Genomic DNA, 19,051 nt, shown 5'->3' on the forward strand with positions numbered 1-19,051 from the left:
TTTTTGGGCCAAGATAATCAAATAAAAAGACCACTTGGGCTTCCGGCCCAAATAAAAAGAACGAAAATTGAGTTGGAAAATTGTGTAGGGAATTTGAACGCACGAATCGATTGAGCCTCCATTCTGTGAATGTTACCTTGAGAGTTATTTTACTAATTTAATTTTAATGGCATACCTTTTTTTTTTTAATTTTTGATCAGTAAAGACGTGTCTAATTTTTAAACCATTGCTTTTTTTTTTTTACCCATAATTTTTGAAACATTGTTTAGGAATAACTGTTCAGGACTAATAAGTAAGCTATGGCCGGGGAAAAAAAGAGTAATAAGCACGAAATTAAAGTCTAGCTTAAAATTTATCCAGAAACTTGATCTTATCAAAGCAACAAAATAAGTCTTCAAATTTTAAAAATATTTATTTTAAAAAAACCTCAAATTTTAAAATTATTCCTTTCCTACATTTTTAGAAAATAGACATACTTATATTTTAGGGAGAATTTTAATAAAGAGCTCTTGACTAACTTATTTAAATTCAAATCCTCTAAATTTTTAAAACTTCATCACAGTCCAAGAGTATTGATTTGATAATAAATTTCAAAAAAAATGATAAAATTGTCCCTCCTTTAAATTAACATCAAAACTTTTCTACTTCATTTGTTAATTACCCTACTTCATTTATTTATTTACTAATAGAATGTTGTTAATTGCACTACTTAACTTGTCTTTATTTTAAATGTTTAAATTATTTTAAGATAACTTATTGATTCCTATATTGTATATTATTCATTCACTTATGGACTATTGTTAATTGCTTTATTTTACTTGTTCATTGCCAAATTTTTAATTGATTTCATTCCAGAGAATTAAACAAATAAAGTAAGGTAATTAATAATATTTGGTAAGTAAATGAATGAGTGAAGTAGGCAAGTTCTGATATTAATTTAAATGAAGGACAATTTTACTATTTTTTTTAAACATTTAATATCAAATCAATACCCTTGTACTATAATGAAATTTTAAAAATTTAATGGTTAGTTGGCTATATCGTAATTTCATAGTACCCATAATATATCCTAATTCTAAATATAAGAGTTAGCTGGCTGTTTATTTTGGTCATAAAAATAAAATTTCAGTTCTCTTTGACCCTCAATTATTTTTCTCCCAAACTATCGAAATATTTATATTCTTGTACAATATATAAGATATATTGGCAATTAGTAATGCTGCAATTTAAATTATTAAAAGGAGATACATTTCAGAAAAATCAGCACACATCTTTATACAAGAGAAAAATTTATAGTTAAGGTGCTTGTTTCTTATTAGATCAAGACATATAGATTTTTTATAGATTATTTATTTCATAATAAACTTTTATCATTAACATTATTAATATAGTAAAATCCAGTTATCTTAATTCAATTAAATAAAAGTATATTAAATGTATAAAATTAAGTATATAAGTATTACCTTTTATACAAATAATTAGATTTCTTAGAACAAGTGGGAGTAGACCAATAAAGATTAGTCTAGTTAATAATAATTTAATTGATATTCTACATGGTCTAAGATCAAATTCTATTATTAATGTGAAAACAATGTTAGTAAATTGTTTATAAATACTTCTATAAGCATTTTTTAAAGCTAAAGATATACCCTATTTAACTCACGTAAACTTTAGAAAGCTTCCATAGAAGAAAAACAAAATGGAAAAGAGAAGTTGTAAGCAACTTTTCAGTTCAGTTCATGTGCTTCTATATTACTCTCTCATGTCCTATTTATAAGTCACTTTTAATATATTTTACTAAAATCAAGAAAAACTTTAGAATTCATTTAACTTTGTTTTAAAATTTAAATTTTCACCTTTACCCTTAATAAATGCTCTTAAATTTCATTATTGATAGTTTTATTTAAAGTATTTAATAAAGATAAAAAAGTAAAAAGGAGTATTGAGAATTGACAAGTGCCCTATAAATAGAACAAAATTTTTTTTCTTTATCTATCCTATAAATAAGACTAGATGAGTACATCTTTTTCAAACTGAAAATGTCAATTACATTGTAGGTAATAAATTTTTGATAAAGTTTCATCTACAATCAATTGAATACAATGCCCATTAGTTTCGTTCATTGAATTGAATACAATGCAGATGAATTCCATGGAAACTTTCAATCTCTCTTATTCATAAATCAATCATGCGACAAGTCATCTCAAATTCTGCATAAAGTGCCATAAATACCATTTGCTTTAAAAATATTATTATAAATAATAGTAATATTATATGGGAAATGCATATTAAGTGTCATGCATAAATAGAAAAATACATCTTTGGAATTTCATGAATCTATAATTAATTTAATAATCGATTTGAATAACTATTTTCATTATACCTTTTTCATAACAATCCCCTGATATCTTTCCTTTTATGATTAATAAAAATACAATTTTCTTGGTGTTAAGAAGGGAAGTAGACGAATTTTGTTAACTTATTAATACTATACTCTTTTATCCGCGTCTGCATTTCAATGTTACCTTAGGTCATTTTTCCAAGAAACTTCACACATTTTTAGAAGCATTAATTACTTGTTTTCTTTATGATAAAAAAAAATAATTTCCTCACTAAATGGAAAAATCTTAGCCGATCAATTTAATATTATAATATACTTTCTTCATCTCAAATTATAAGATACTTTTAGAATATACTCCTTTCATTAAAAAATATAAGGCATTTTTTGAAGAGTTAAATATTAAAAAATGTAAGGCATTTTTAATTTTTCGAGATGTAATCACTATCTTTTTTTCAAAAGTGCCCCTATTGATAATGACTTTATATTTATTGCAAGGTGTTTAATAGGGGTAAATATAAAAAAAATAGGATTAGTTAAAAAGTAGGTAATGGCTTTATGGGGGGTAAGATTCAGTTAAAAATGTCTTACATTTTTTAACAAAGGGGGTAGTTAGCATCCTAAAATATAAAATACTTTGACAAAATTAAGGTTTCATTAATGAAAATTTTCTAATATTATCTTTGTCATTATATTCTCTCCCTGTAATATTCTTTCATGAATAGAGTATTAAATAACGGATATTTTTTAAAATTTATATTTTTGTTTTCAAAAAAAATTGTAAAGTATATTTAATGAACTTTATTAGTTTGCATAATTTTGTCTGAAAGTGTCTTATAATTTGAAACATAGAGGGTACTTTTAACTTAATTACACTCCCAATGAGTTAATTAATTGACTTTAGAATTAGTAATTATACATTTTTTTTTCATGTTTACCTCTATTTAATATAACATCTAAATTAGAAAAGCTTATTGATTAGATTTTGAATTAAGAGTATTTTTATGAGAAATTTTTAAGTAGATCAAGTGTGTCACGTCATTTGTGATCTATCTAATAAAAACATGATATACAAATGGCATTAAATATAAATTAAGTCTAACATTCATAATAGTAGAGAGAGAAAAGACAAGAATTAAATATGCATTATGTTATTGTAATACCCTCACTGATAGTATCATTCAATCTTCCACGCAATTTTACGAACAATTTAAAATGATTTTCTTTGAAAGGGTTGGGATTCCAACAGAAAGTATTTGAAAACCAATTCATTGAATTACTTATGTTATAAAATATTACACAGCGAAAGCACTTCATTTATGTATGCAAGAGTCAACAAGGAAAAGGATTCCAAACAATAAAACTTAGTCAAAACAAAAGCCATACATTGCGACTTGTGCCACATACACCACAGCATGTGGCATCCAAGTGCATTTTGACCAATTTAAGTCAAAATTCACTAATTAAGCATCACCATTACAAACCACTAGTCATTACCCACTTTTAGGGCCTTGACCACATCCAATTGGATAAGTTACATCTGATTGAGCAATCACATCTACAATTTCACACAGATATACACATTTGGCCTCTCAACTACCTATTTCACACAAACTTGGGCTTCATTGATTCATTCACATAAAATTTACACTATGGCTAAACTTGCACACCTAACATACATAATACATTTTCACACGCATATAACAATACTAGTATAAAATTTGTCTTTTATAGAGGACTTTTAACACCGATTCAAAGGCACCTATTGTTGAAAGTGAGTTGGTGGAAATTTTGTAATATAGAAAGGACTTTTAACATTAAGTTAAAAATAACTGCACTAGAAAAAACTTTTAACAATGGGTATAAAGTCACCCAATATTAAAAGCTTAAAAAAATTATAAAGACTTTCAACAGCTTGAAACCATAGACTTTAATGGACCAATTACATATTAACTCAAGCACACTTTCAATAGTAGAAACATTAGGTCAAAGGTATTTTATTCTACCTTTAGACTATGATTTCCCTCATCACACACATTTGTGATAGAGGTGTCGTTGACTTCTAATCGTACCCTAACAGGCATTAGAGAGTTGCCAGACTGCCCAAATATCCTATGGTAACAGTCGCACTATATCACCACACCAGATGTCCCATGGTACTAGCTTAATATAAATTGTTACTCAAATGTCTCATGGTGCCAGCTCGACCATATGGATTTATTCACTCGCATCTCTACACACACACACACATCCACATATATCCAAGGCAAACTCCCAACCCCTATGATCATTCTTTTCACATATAATTCACTACTTTGCCATAATTTACACACTTCACACACACACACACACACACTCTCTCTCTCTCTCTCTCTCTCTCTCTCTCACTCACTCACTTTGTTCAAAAAGTAATAGTTATTCAACAAACTTCTCAAAATCACTTTACATGCCAAAAACCATTTGCAAAACCATGTGTTGAAAACTTGCAAACACTACATGCATAATTACTCATTTAATTCTATACATTTATAATAGTTAATAAACATAACAAACTATATAATTACCTCAACTCTTCTGTTTTGAAGAAAGGTTACTTGTATCACACTCTTTTACTCTAAGTTTCTTTTGCTATTTCAATATGTCACACATGAAAATCTACACAAAATTGGCAACCATAGTCAATTATCTTATTAACTAAAAGTGCCAATTATAGAAACTAAGGATCTAAACATTATCACTTCCCTTAACCAAACCCATTTCCACCTTCCATAACCAATTACCACTAGATACAAGTACTATCACAGTTACTATCAGATCTCTCCTATTTTCCCCTATTTTAATTCAATCAGTTTGAGCCTACAACTTTAAAGCTTTATCGTTTAGACTCAAACTAGTCACAAAGTCCTAATTTAATTATAAAGAATGATAGGGTAAGAAATTAACTCCTTAAAACATTCAGATTCAATTTCTCACTAATTTAAACTAAGAGAAAATAAAGTAGAATCGGAGGTTAAGGCAGTATGAGACTTACTCAATAAGTAATAAGTCAAAAACGTCATCCTCACTCTCAAAATTTATCGCCCTAGTAGAGCTCCTCTTCTTCTCTAGCATTAGTCACAATGGGTAGCACAGTGAGAAAACTCCTCACCGTGCTCACAAACTTTACTTCATAATGCTATTCCTTTACTCCAAACTATTCACATAACATCCCAAATAGTCAAAATAAAATTCCACCATCCAAAAATTCTAATCTCAATTAAATTACTAATTCACCCCTTAATTAGCATTAATATAAGGATCAAGAATTCATGATGTTATAGTTCTCCCCTCCTTTTAAAAATTTTATCCCCAAAAGTGAAATAACAACTGATACACACATACCTAAAAGGAACAAATGAGGGTGTTGCTACCTCATCTTGACTTTTGTCTCCTAGTTTGCATCACTAGGAGTCATACCTTTCTAGAACACTTTTACCAATCAAATAGTCTTATTTCTTAACTTCTTATCTTTCACATCTATCATTCGTTCTGGTTTATCTTGTAAGTCATATTCTCTTGTAATTCTACATCTTCAGGCTCAATCACATGATAAGGATCCATTGGCATTTTTAGAGTTGAGATATATGGAATACATTATGAATCTCAGACCATTTTGGGGGTGGGGCATTCCAATAGGCGACTAGTCCGATCCTCTCTAGAACTTTGAATGGACCCATAAATTTAGGAGTCAATTTTTTGATTCTGTTTGACCTCCTAATTCTCATTATGGGCGTAACCTTCAAAAACACATGGTCACCTACCAAAAACTCTAACGGTCTTTTTCATCGATCGGTATAACTCTTTTACCTGCTTTGAGCCATCAAAAGTTTTTGCTTTATCAACTCAATTTTTTGCATCGTCTAGTCCACAATATCAGGCCTTATTATACTTGTTTCACTGAACTCAATCCAACACAATGATGATTTACACTTCCTACTAAGGGTACTGAAAATTGGACCAGTCATTGAAGTAGACAAGACATTGGGTCCAGGGTTAGTGGTTCAACCAGGGGTCAAATTAGAGTCAGACTGATCATAATAAAATAATATAATATTCATTTATAAAAATCAAATATCAAAATATAATTGAAAATTAAAAAATATTAGGATTCTAGATTTAGATTATAATCATTATATATCCAGGATGGAAAAAAGCATATAATAAAAGTTATTGTGAATCTAGATATGTGGAAATGGAATCTGAATAATTAGCGTTAATAATAATATTTTAAATATTATTTAATTTAGTTGAGTGATATTTTGATTTTTTTTATAGCCTTTGAGTCGTAATTGTTTTTTCTTTATAATATCAAAATTCAAAAATCACAATCCTAATAAAAGTGGAGGAAACGTAGGTCAGTAGAGAAATATAACTTAGGCTAAAAGTTAAAATTGGCATTACATCTAAGTCTATTGAACTCCTCGTCCTTTTGTTCGTGCCAAGCACAGACATCTCTAGCCCTCTCAAGTCTCATCTCAACATTTATCTTCTTCTTATCTTTTTCCTGAAGAATTCATCTTCCTCAAATCATCTTAATTGCCAATGAAATTGTAGACTAAGTTGAAAACACCAAAAGTTCATGGCTTTTATATCTAGTTTCTCTACTTTTTCTCATTTCTCCTTCAACAGTTTTTCCTCAAATCTTCTTATCACATCTTCCCTTTTTTTCCTTCCTTCTTCTTCATTCCTTTCCTTCTAGTTGTTGGATTTTTTTAAATTTCTCCCTCCCCTTCCTTGTGAGAATTTTTTTAAAGAGGGAAAAAAGAGAGAAAAGGCCTTAAAATGACATTATTTTAGGTTGTTTAGGAGAAAAAAAGGTAACCCATCCAACCCATCAGGTTAGCTGGATTATCCTGAGTTAACCCCGAGTTGATTGGGTTAAATTGGGTTAGCACTTGACTATTTTAAATGAAAAATTGAATCAGGAAAGAGGCCGATTCACGAGTTAAATGAATCTGTCCAGTCTTGCATTCAATGCTTCCTACCATAAAGAGCCTCATATAGTGCCATCTAAATAATAGAATAGTAGCTATTATTATATGCAAACTCAACCAATGATAAATGACTATTCTAGTTGCCACACAACTCTAGTGCACAGGACCGCAAGATATCTTTCAAAGTCTAGATAGTCTACTTTGTTTTCCCATCAGTCTGAGGATGATAAGTAGTACTAAACTTCAAAGTAATACCAATGGCTTTCTATAATGCTCCCTATAGATGTAAACCTTAGGTCATGATCAAAAACTATATCCTTCGATACATCATAAAGATGTATAATCTCTTAAATATAAGTCTTTGCCAACTTCTCTAAAGAATCACCAATCTGAATGGATAAGAAATGACCTGACTTGATCAACCAGTCAACAATCACCCAGATAGCATCAAGCCCTAGTTGGGTTCTTGGCATTCCAAAGATAAAGTCTATGGAAATACTATCCCATTTTTATTTGGGTATCCCTAAAGGTTACAGCATCTTAGCGAGTCTTTGATGCTTGATCTTAACTTTATGATAAGTCAAGCACTGTGATACAAACTCTGTTACCTCTCTCTTCATTCCTAGCCATGACCAATGGTGCATCATATCCTAATACATCCTCGTAGCTCTTGGGTTAATGGTGTATTTACTATAATGAGCTTCACTCAATATCACCTTCTTTAAGTTTGCATTACTAGCCATACAGATTCTATCTTGGTATATTATCATTGAAGTTAAAATCTCTGGCCTGATTTGATTCAACTTCTTCTTAAATCTTAAGAAGATATTCATCTTCTAGCTATGCCATTCTCAACTCTCTCTAGAAATCACTACTGATAACAGTAGTACATGCACCAACTAAAGCCTTCAATGGTGTGTCTTGTTGAGAATCTATAAAAGACTCCATTAAACTGTGCTCTTGCACTATTAAACTAGCTATATGTAGTTCCTTCCTGCTGAACTCATCCGCAACGATGTTGGCTTTACTAGGATGGTATTTCAACTCAAAGTTATAATCTTTGAGCAATTCCATCCACCTTCTCCACCTCATATTCAATTCTTTATGATCCACCAGATATTTCTAGCTCTTATGGTCGTTGAATATATTAAACACTAAGCCATATAAGTAATGATGCCAAAATTTCAAAGCATAGACTACAGCCATAAGTTCCAGATTATGAGCTGGGTAATTCTCTTTATATGGTCTTAATTTCCTTGATACATAAGCCACAAGTTGCTTGTCTTGCATAATCACACAACTCAAACCTTTTAGAGAAGCATCAATATACACCTAATAAGGTAATCTCAGATTCAGAATCGCCAATACATGTGCAGTCATCAACTTCTCTTTGAACCTCTAAAATGCAGCTTCATATTTGTCATCTCAAATAAAAGGCTGATCTCTATATGGCAACTTCATCAAGGGAGAAGCAATATGAGAAAAACTTGGATAAACCATTTGTAATATCTAACTAATCTTAGAAAACTTCATATCTCTGTAACTAAGCTAGGTTTCTCCTACTTTAACACAGCATCAACTTTGTGTGGATCAATAGAAATTCCATCTACTGATACCATATGACCTAGAAATTTGACTTATCTCGAACAAAAACTCACACTGAGTTTATCATACAGCTTATTCTCTCTCAGAATCTAAAGAACAATCTTGAAATGCTTGGCATGTTGTCCTCATTTTCAGCATAAACTAGAATGTTATTAATGAAAATCACTATAAACTAATCTAAATATAGCCTAAAAATATGGTTCATGTAGTCCATGTATATCGTAGGTGTATTAATCTGACCAAATGGCATGACAAGGAATTCATAGTGCCCATGACATGTTTGGAAAGCGTCTTTGGTACATATTTTTCACAATCTCTCAATTGATGATACCTGACCTCAAGTCAATCTTAAAAAAGACTGAGACTCCAGCCAACTAATCTAGCAAATCATCGATCTTGGGCAAAGGGTACTTATTATTTACTGTCACCTTGTTCAACTGCCAGTAGCCAATATATAACCATATATTGCCATCCTTCTTTCTCACAAACAACACCAATGATCTCCAGGGCAATACACTTGGTTTGATAAACCCTTATCTAATTTCTCTTCAATTTGCTTCTTTAGTTTAGCTAATTTTTTATGGTGAAATTCTATAAGGAGCTTTAGAAATTGTTCAATGTCAGGAACCAAATTTATTAAGAACTCAGTTTCCCTTTCTAGAGGTAATCCAAACATTTCTTTTGAAAATACCTCAGGGAATTCACTTACCACTCTAATCTTTTCAATACCCCCATCATACATATTGCTGGCTGCAAAGATCACCATGTAAACACAATACCCTTGCTTAATTAACTTCTCAACTTGATGACTGATAAAAATTTAGCCTGCTCACAACCAAATCCTATTGCTAATACTAGCAAAAGAAACTGGCTTCCTGGCACAGTTTAGTGCAACGTTATTATCTTTTAGCCAATCCATGCCTATAATCACATCAATCCCTTTCATGGAAATACAGATCAAATCTATTACAGATACCCAACCCTCATACACAATTTCTACTTTCTAACAAGCCTTACTAGTAATATTCAAGGATCCTGAAGGGGTAATCACTTTGATTAATACCATTAACTCTTTTAACTCTAATTTCTATCTATTTATACATTCTTTTGAAATGAAAGAATGTGTAGCCTCAAAGTCAAACAATGCTTCTATTCTATTACCATAAATAAAAATTACACCTTTGATTAGATTTAGAGATGCATTGGCTTCTTCTTGAGTTAAAGCGAAGACTTGTCCTAGAATTTTTGACCACTACTCTGTCGCTTCTATTCCACCCTTTGGACAATGTCTAGCAATGTGGCTTGGCTTACCACACTGGAAATAGGACTAGTACTTACTTGCATGAAATCTGCCAATATATTATATTGAGGTGATCTATCCATTGCTCAAAGTAGGAGTTGGTTCATTATAAGTTTGCCTTGAAGGTTGCAAAGCCTTAATTTTAACCCTGGTATTATGCTACACTGAACTCCTCTACATTGACCAGGTCTGGGAACCTTTGGTAAAACTTTTCCTCCCTGAAAGCTCCAAAATTGCTTGAGTTGTAGATGGGCTTCTTTAAAATACCACCTGATGGACCCAGAGAAGATATGAGCCTTCCCATACTGTCTTTCTTCTTTTTAGATTTAGCTTCCTTGCCTTTACTATAAACCATTCTCAGCTTATGACACATCTTTTCATAAATGGTCACATTCAGTAAAGAAATTTGTTGCAATACTCCAAACCATCTTTCCTAATAACCTTTTTACTTTCCACCTGGTATCATTATGGTGTTGTATATAAGTGGAGTAGACTGATAGATTATTGAACCTTCTAATAAACTCTTCTTCATCCAGATCCCCTCGCCTAAATGGGTGGAATTCCTCTTCCTTTTTGGTATGAAAGGAAACTAGGCAGTAGTAGTCAAAGAACATTTTCTTGAAATCTTTCCATGCCCATTTCCCACCATTTCTTGGCTTCTTCGACTAGATGTACCATAGCTAGGGTTACCATTTGTTCTAAGTGCAAGTCACTACCTTGAATATGGTCTCGAGGTGCTCAACCTACTATTCAGGCTCACCCTCCTTCATACTGCCATCAAATGTCGATGGACTAAATCTCACAAAAATCTTTCAAGCTTGGTCATTGGATAGATCTACAATAACTCCTACTTCCTGTCTACTACTTAAAGCTTGAGAAAACTCAGGTCTACTATGAGCTTCTTCTAGAATTGGTCTATCTTAACCTTCCCTTTCCATCTGCCTAATCTCAGCCCCTTAACAATACATCATGGTCTTGCACTATTCGTCTAATGTCAATCATCATATCTCTCAACTCTTCCAGTAAAACATCTTTTCTATTCCCTTATTGAGGCTAATCTAGTTGAACCTCTAGTACAAGCTCACCCTTAACTGAACGTCTCGATGCTTGAGTAGCCCTCGAAGCCCAAGTATCTCTTTTTATTTTCTCCCCTCCTAAGGATGGAAATAAAAGAATGGTAAGCAAAAGGAAAGGATGGTGTAATGAAAAATATATAAGTTGCCAGTGATAAGAAGAATGCAATAAACAAGCACGATAATAGATCTTAAAATGCAAGAAATTGATACCAACTAATTGTAATGCCCACACTAATATTACCATTCAATCTTCTATGCAATCTTATAAATAATTTTAAACTATTTTCTTTAAAAGGGTTGGGATCCTAATAGAAAGTATTTGAAAACCAATTCATTGAATTACCTATGTTATAAAGCATTACACAGCAGAAGCATTTCATTTATGCATGCAAGAGTCAACAAGGAAAAGGGTTTTAAATAACAAAATGTAGTCAAAATAAAAGCCATGTGTCGCAGCTTGTGCTATATACACTGTGGCATATGCCACAAAGGTACTGGTTCACACTTTGTGCCATGCATTACATCACATTGATACATGCATCATAACATATATAAGAGGTTCTACTATCAAAATAACAGTTTCTGATGCGAACTTCAGGTATGTGCCTTTTTCACATCTAATGTCCGATTGGAGGGATTCAAGCGCCTACACAAAACTTATTTCAAAATATAACCGATGACACTAGTTTCATTTCAATCTAATATTCCATTCAAAGGTTGGACACCTAAGTGAATTTTCACCTATTTAAGTTAAAATTCACCACTTAAGTATCACTATTAGAAACCACTAGTCATTGGCCACTTCTAGAGCCTTAACCACATCCAATTGAACAAGTTACACCTGGTTGAGCAATCACATCTACAATTTCACACATATATACACATTTGGCAGCTCAATTGTACATTTCACACAAACTTGGGCTTTATTGATTCATTCACATAAAATTTACATTATCACCCATTTCACACCTAACATAAATAATACATGTTCACATGCATATAAACTCATTCACTAGCCCATGTTGTCATTTTTACCACATGCATATGTATATATTGATAATAGGCTAGTACATTAAAGTCATACACACTTACATTCATTGGTTCATGCACAATATTTGTTCCTATAACAATTTATATAAGTTCACAACTTTCACTACATGTATTCATTACAGCAATCCTTTCAATGGGTGCTAGCGAGAAATCTCTATCTTGGCCCAAATCCTTGCTTTTGCACCACTAATGTTAGAATCTAAAAAATGTAATTAACCACAGGTAAAATCAAAATCTCAGTAATTAAAATGGCATATTAAATGTTCATTAACATATATAACCACATAAAAGTAAATAAAACCAAATAATAGTATATATATTATTTATAAACATAGTTTTCCTCATTCTAGTCAATTTCACACAATTACAATCATTAGCATGATCCTCCATCCATCGATCCTTCAAAGCTTCCTAACTTAAAACTATAGGCTCTAATGGACTAATCACATATTGACCCGAGAACACCTTCAGTGGTAGAAACACCCAACTAAAAGTATTCTATCCTACCTTCGAACTATGGTTTCCATGATCACGCACTTGTAATAGAGGTGTCGTTTAGTCCTAACTCCACCTTAGCAGGCACTAGGGAGTTTCCAGACTACCCAGATATCCTATAGTAACAGTCCCAGTATATCACTGCACCGAATGGCCCACGATGCCAACCCGATATAAATTGTCGTACTGAATATCCCATGGTGCCAACTCGACTATATGAATTTATTCACTCACATCTCAATACACACATCCACATAAACCTAGGGTGAACTCCCACCTCTTATAATCATACTTTTCACACATAATTTATCACTTGCCAATATTTACACACTTTACACACACACACACACACACACACACACACTCATTTGGTTAAAAAAAGTATAGTTATTCAACATACTTCTCAAAATAACTTTACATGCCAAAAACTATTAGCAAAACCATGCAGTGAAAACTTGCAAACACTACATGCGTAATTAATCATTTACTTCTACATAGTTATAATAGTTAATAAACATAACAAACTATATGGTTATGTCAACCTTTCTATTCTAAAAAGTTTACTCATGTTACACTCTTTTACTCCAAGTTTCTTTCACTATTTCAACACATCACACATGAAAATATAAACAAAATTTGCAACCAAAGTCAATTATTGTTTCCCTCCCTTTTCTCAAGGTTTACTGCCCAGGTGCCCCTAATAGGATGGAGAGTGGGATCCTTTTAAGCCCAATTTAGTCAGGACAGGGTACCAATGTTACCTACTTCTTTGCTTAGTAGGAGAGGTTGTGGAATTATCCCAAGTGGGTGCGCGATATGCCATGCCCCTTGGAATTTGATTATTGGGATGGTTATACTACTAGCATATCCTATCTTGACTAAATTAGGCTCCAGAGGTTCCCATTCTCTACCCCACCAGGGACACCTGGGGGTAAACTTTGAGAAGAGGGAAGGCGAACAATTATCTTATTAACTAAATGTGCTAATTATAATAATTAAGCATCTACACACTATCATTTCCCTTAATCAAACCTATTTCCACCTTCCATAACTAGTCTCCACTATATACAGGTACCATCATACTCATTATCAAATGTCTCCCATTTTTCCCATTTTAATTCAATCGATTTGAGCCTATAGCTTTAAAACTTTATTGTTTAGACTCAAACTAATCACAAAGTCTTAATTTAACTCCAGATAACCTTTTTATTACTATAAGGTGAGAAATCAACTCTTTAAAACTTCTAAATTAAATTCTCACTAGTTTAAACTAAGAGAAAAGAAAGTAGAATTAAAGGTTAACGTAGTATGAGACTTACCGAATAAGTAATATGTCCGAAATGTCATCATTCCTCCTGAAATTTGTTAACCTAGCAAAGCTGCTCTTCTTCTCCATTCTCTCACACTCTTCTCTTTGTTTCTTTTTATTTTTCATGAGTTGAATATGTTCTTATCCATCAAAATTCTATACCATGCACCATGGTGCATCTAACATTAGCCATGACATATGGCACAATGAGAAAAGTCCTCACTGTGCTCACATGCCTTGCTTCTTAACACTATTCCTTCAACCCAAACTATTCACATAACATCCTAAAGAGTCAAAATAACATTCCACCATTCAAAAATCATAATCTCATATTAAATTACTAATTCATCCCTTAATTAGCATTAATGCAAGGATCAATAATTCAAGATGTTACAGTTATAAGAATAAAATCAATTAAAATAATGCCACAACATATTTTATTTAGATAACTTAGGAATTCTAATTGGATAGGCCACAAATGACATAGCATGCCTGGTCTACCTAAAAATTTCTCATATTTTTATAAAAATATCATTAATTGCACATTGAAAGAAAAAAATGCCTTATATTTTTTTAACACCTTATCTAAAAAATGCCTTATATTTTTTAATAAGGAGAGAATATAAAGGTTCTTATTTTCAATTAAATCAAGACATGTGAATCTTTTACAAATTATTTATTCTATAACAAACTCATGAATTCATATTATTAATGTGTTAAATTCTACTTGTCTTAACTTGATTGAACAAACGTATATTAAGTATATATGACTAAATATCTAAGTCTTACCCTTTCTAAAGAGAAAAAATTATATACTTAGCCCTATATATTTTATTGTGTTTATTTCTAATTAAATCATGACATTATTCTATAACAAATTCATGTTATCAATATCATTAATACATTAAAATCCACTTGTCTTAATTTCATTTGATAAAAGTATATCAAGTGTAGGGTTAAATGATAAATTTATCCCTAAACTATAGGTCTAAAGGCATTCAAAACCTTAAACTCATTTTTAATACAATGTTTTTTCTTTAACTTTTTTTGTCATTACTAAAAAATGGTGCAATTTTTCCCTACTATAAGCAAATGTTTAACTTTGTCCATTAGTTGATAAATAAATTATAAAAAAAACTTCAAAAATTATAGAAAAGGATGAAGTAGATTTTCTTGGTCTTTTTTTTGTAATTTTTTTGTGATGGTCTATAATTTTGGATCCTTTTATGTAATTTTTTTTGGTATTTGTTGAGTTCCTTTTCAATAATTTTCTAGTCAATTGACAATCAAAGTTAATTTTGTGTTAATGGTTAGGGTGACATTATACTATTTTTAAAAGTTAAAGAAGAACATTGCACCAAAATAAGTTTAGAATACCATGCACTCCTAGACTAATAGTTCAAGAGTGAAATCATCCTTTAAGCCTTATATATGAATAAGTACCTGTTGACATTTTCTCTTTTTTGATACTATAAGTCTTATCCTTTCTAAAGGAAAAAAACTTATATACATAGCCTTAATTATGTAGAGAGAGAAAATTATACTAATTTAATATTAAAATTTTTTTATGCAAAAAAGTTCAGACGAATAGGATCCTTGTGGCAAACTAGAGCTAAAACATGCTTCCAAGCTCAAAAAGCACTCATAAGATACTTATAAATCATCCACCTATAAGTTTCTCACATTGGTTGTGAGATTTGATATCACAATCTTATAGATTATAGAATAACTCTTTACTAAATGGATCAATCTTTGTTAGTTAATACTAAACCTTATTAAAGGAGGATAATAACAAGGGTTAACGTGTCTTTTTACCTTGAACTATTTTTGAAGAGCGCTAGGTATCGATGTGAGAAACTTTACCCTATACTAATAAGTGAGGTAATTTTGCCCTTAAACTATTTTTTTATAAGCAAAAAGCCCCTTCTATTAAATAATTGTTAACTTTGTCATGTTTTGCTGATGTGGCATGTGTGTGGGGTTCACATGTAATATTCTCACTCCACCAAACACATTTAACCAAAATAGCTCTTGGTAATTAAAGACTTAACTCAAAAAGGTGATTACCAAGTTTTAGTTCAAATTCAAGGGATCTCAAGTTTTTCATAATCACAAAGAGTTTCAAACAATCAAGATCTCTTGTGTCAGAGTAAAAATAAGTTATAGAAGCATGGGATACTTCAGAGGAGTGAAGAAATTAGAAACAAGTGAAAAATAACTTTTTAATGTGTGATAAAGTAGTGTGCCGTGACTCATGCACATTGTGCCATGGAGTGTTTCTCTTTGTGCCACACACCACGGCTCAGGCGCCTTGCACCACGGCATGTTGCATGAAAATTCAACTGATTCTACTGTCATTTGACAACAAAATTGGGGAACTTCTAACGCACCCCAATTCCCCGTCCGATATCTGAATGACGTGATCTAGGTGTCTATAGAAAGCTCTTTACATGAACTAGCTAATGGCATGAGTTTTACTCTCAAAATAAGTCACATTAGGAATTTAGACATCTAAACACATTTTAACAACTTTTCACCACTTTCACATAAAATGGGTGTCCAAATCCCTCCACAAGTGTCAAAATTTTTTTTCTAATACTTAGACCATGTCCATTGGACTTAAGACTACCGGTACAACACATCAAAAGCACTAAAAAACTTAGTATAACAAAAATTCACTCCGCAACCCTGTTTAGCCAAAAATAAAGGGGGAGGCAAATTAGCATTGCATAATATCTAAATCAATCAAAACTTGTTCAAATCATCATTTTTATACTTGCATAAGTATTTTAGACCTATAACATATATAACTCAACATACACAAATATTCAAGGCCCAAAATAGAAATTTAACATTTACGACAAAAAAAATAGTGCAAGTGAGATGGCATGCAACCTAAAATTTACATTTATATACTATTACACAAAATAATTCTAAGCCAAAGGCATACAAGAGGAATATGCTAATTCCTAGCCTCTTGAGCCTTCTCCCTCTTTGCATCAGAGCTAGAGCCCGAAAAGTGTTAAATGAAAGGAGTGAGTCTAGCCACTCAGCAACCAAGGTAAAACCTACCCTATACAGTTATATATCAATTATAAAACAAGCACATGCATAAGAAAGTAAAGAAACCAAGTACTTAAAACACACTTACACAGATTATAACTCATCCTTTTTCATCAATAACATCCTTGTCTCACATATACTAGGTATATTGTCACCATATTCTTAGATATGTGACATGTCCCCCTTATTCACATGACTTGCCATAACTCAACACATGTGACACGTCATTTATTTACTTAGGCAATGATCAACTAACCTTATATCCTCCTTATTTTCTCAGATTGAAACCATGGGCTATAATACTAAATAGGGTTTCATTTATGTGATTGGACTACCTAAGCTTACCAATCGTGAGGTGTGACTCAGCCAAAAATCATATGACTCACTCTCAGATCATGGCTTCCCTCACTCTCAAATCTCTGAGGTGTCTCATACCTTAGGCTATTCTCCTCATTGAATCAGTGGAGATAGCTAGGTTCTAGTCCCTTAACAAACTATGGGATAGTCCCTTAACAAACTGTAGAACAAGGCTATACCCTTTGTACCGACGGGCATCTTAAATACCATATGGATTTCTCTACCCCAATCCCTATACGAACTCCTGCCACTGGTCATGGCATAATCAATACTAACTCATTTTGATATTTTCATTTTCTTTTACTCATTATCACAACAATCACGTTAGGCTTACGACCGTGCGCTACCCAAGTATGTATTCTCATCATTTTCTTAACATTATTCTCACTTATCTCAAAATCCACCTCTCATTTACACATAATTACCTATACACATCATCACATTCATTTTCTAAAAGCATAAGCATATTCGTAGTTCAGAAATCCTCTTAACTTCACATTTTGCTTTTCAAGCCAAAAATAGCATTATGCATGTTCGAATTTTCAAACACTCATTGGAACTAATACATGGTTTCACATTGAAAATCAATTCCATGCATGTTATATTCACAAATCACATTTAATAATCAATTAACATATAACTATCCAAAGTAGGGTTCCCTCGATTACCTTAAACCGTTGAAAGGTCAAAAGTTTATCCCTTAATGTTATAGCTTCCAAGCTTGAATTCCAATCCAAATGATTTTCCAAGAGCCAAAAACTACAATCAACCAAGTTGGATTTCATCAATATTGCCAACTCAAATATTAAACCCTCAATCTCCACTTCTATATTTCATTTTATTTCATTTTTATTAAAATTAATAATGTTATTTTGGAATATCATAATCAAAATAATGAATATTTGATCATATGACTATTCAAAGTTTTATATTTTATATAAAAGAAAAAAATTAATTGAACAAAATAAAATTGGTGAAAAAGAATTATCCAAACATCTTAAGAAAATTAGCTAAAGTTAATTAGGGTTAAGGTGTATTTTTATCCCTAAACTTTTTTTAAGGAGCATTTGGCTCCCTATACTAATAAGTAGAGTAATTTTTTCTTTAAACTATTTTTCCACGGAGCAAAAAACGCCTTCTGTTAGTTAGCTATTAACTTTACTGTTTTCTACTGACATGATATGTGCTTAAAGCCCATGCACAGTATATGTAAGACTCTGACATTGTAGTGTTAATTTAACCCCCTACCCTTTTTTTAACTTTGAGTGGTAGTCTCCCTAAAGTCTTTTGTTAGGAGCGCTAGGTACCTTAAAGTTTTACTAAAATAAAATTTAATAAATACTTCTAAAATATTAAATAGTTTAATACTTAATAATTTACATATTATTATTTATAAATATTCATATAAAATTTATAAATGATTTTTTAAAAAATATTAATAGCTCAAACTAGTTTTTTTTCATAAATTTATAGATGATTTGTTAT

Source organism: Prosopis cineraria, unplaced genomic scaffold, assembly GCF_029017545.1.
Source record: "Prosopis cineraria cultivar Desert tree isolate PC_DT_omini unplaced genomic scaffold, ASM2901754v1 PC5, whole genome shotgun sequence".
NCBI lineage: Eukaryota > Viridiplantae > Streptophyta > Magnoliopsida > Fabales > Fabaceae > Prosopis > Prosopis cineraria.